The sequence below is a fragment of the Trichosurus vulpecula genome, chromosome 4 (genome assembly GCF_011100635.1).
Source record: "Trichosurus vulpecula isolate mTriVul1 chromosome 4, mTriVul1.pri, whole genome shotgun sequence".
NCBI classification, from domain to species: Eukaryota; Metazoa; Chordata; class Mammalia; order Diprotodontia; family Phalangeridae; genus Trichosurus; species Trichosurus vulpecula.
The window spans coordinates 85080781-85082688 of record NC_050576.1 but is presented as its reverse complement, the minus strand read 5'-3'; the positions used below and the strand labels follow the sequence as shown (position 1 = coordinate 85082688).

General features: G+C 37.5%; 1 pseudogene; it reads left to right on the top strand.

Moving 5' to 3' along the window:
• The first annotated feature begins 1477 nt into the window (after positions 1-1477).
• LOC118848843 lies at positions 1478-1690 on the top strand (annotated as a pseudogene).
• The last annotated feature ends 218 nt before the right edge of the window (positions 1691-1908 follow it).

Here is a 1908-nt window from a genome sequence, read left to right as displayed (position 1 = left end):
CAGAGAGCAGCCTCAGCCTATACTTTTGTTGACAGAATAAGGAGGACATTGAATTCTGTGTCCTGCTTCTTGTTTCTTGTTCCTGAGGCCAGGAAAATACAAGGAAGTATCTAGAGGTCACGAGTATGGAGAAAAAAAAAAGGTAGGTAGATCAAATTATATAATTGGATATTCTTGCCAATAGCTTCTGTTTGTTTTGGCCTGCTTTAGGGCATAGTAAAGATTTGCTACCTGCCAATTAAAGTCACCTGAGCTAATCTGGTCGTACTGTTGCCAGACAAATCAAAAAGTTGAGCCTAAATAAATTAAACCTTGCTCAGAAGACCCTAGAAAACAAATATTCTGAACAAAGAATAGTAATGACAAATTGGATGTTTGCCAGGGTATCTACCTTCAAGGGTTAGCAAAGAGAGCTATAGAAAAGGAAAACAAAAGATATTCAATCAGATATAAAGTCTTTTTTGGAAAGAAAAGAATTTTCAGCAATTTACAAGTAGGATGTTCTGTGTCTGTGTTTCTTCTATTCCCAGGTAATACCTATCTATGCACAAAGTGCAAACTTGGCTCCTTCCTAAAGGAAAAGATGAATGCACATGAGGAAAGAAGACATCTGAGGTCTCCAGGTTATCAGGGAGAATGAATTGCTATTTGAAAGAATGAAAGAATAAGTGGTTCAAGAAGGAAAAGTAAAAGAATCTGACAAGGCAGGGTGCAATTCTGTCCAGAATCAAGAAGATGGAGTAGTGAAGAATGTGACACAGAGAGGACTATGAAATAATTCAAAGTAGGTAACAGATATGACCTTTTTCCTGTAGAGGTTGGGGAGTAATTTTCATTCTCTTAGGAGGAAGTAGCTTCTTGTGGCACAAGAAGCAATGATATGGATCAACAAGTACCATCAGGTGAGAGATCATCCAGTAATTATTAGGAAGAAACAGATTGTGGTTATTGGTAGCAAGGGTGTGGTGGCAAATGGTTAACAACTGTCTCTCTGAGGAAAAAATAATGTGTATACAACATGCTTCTTTGTTTAATCAGCATTATTAAAATCTTCTCCATTAATTTCTGAAGTTAAGACATTTAACAAAACAATAAATCAAGCCCTGATATTTAGCTTTTACTGATTTCCAAGATGTAAATTGAAACAGCTTCTGTTTGAAATTTAACAATTGAAAATTTAACAATGTTTTGAAAATTTAACAATTAGCTTAGTATATGGTTTGAGCTGGTTCTAGTATACCTCTGGAAGTGAACTCTCTTAGAAATGGTTCAGGAAAAAAAAAAAGGCTGTTTTCTTCTAGGAAAAGTAAACTGAGAGCTTCCCAGGACTATTCAAACCTGATGACCAATGACCACATCTGGCGACATTTTGGATTTTAAGAATATAGCCAACAGTTTTTCCATCTTCCTCAGTCGCTTGGCAGCTGCATGACCTCTCGGGCCACACGCTGTCCCTCGTCCAGCAGCCGTCGCCACCATGCCCTGAACAATAGAGGAAATAAAAGACTTCCTACTCACAGCCAGGAGAAAAGATGCCAAATCTGTCAAGATCAAGAAAAATAAGGACAATGTGAAGTTTAAAGTTCGATGCAGCAGGTACCTGTACACATTGGTCATCACAGACAAAGAGAAGGCAGAGAAACTTAAACAGTCCCTGCCTCCTAGCTTGGCTGTGAAGGAGCTGAAGTGAAGGAATCATTTAGTGTTCCACCTGTATTAAAATGTAGGGGGGAAAAAGAAAAAAAAAGAATATAGCCAACGCGTCTTTTAAATGAGAAAAATAATAGTATGGATAAAACTGCCCACAGAGATTTGAAAATCTTCATTTCGTAAAATATAGGAAGAAGAACAAAGGACAATGCCAGCAAAGGGAGTAGTAACTAAAGTCATACAAAACACACAAGAAGA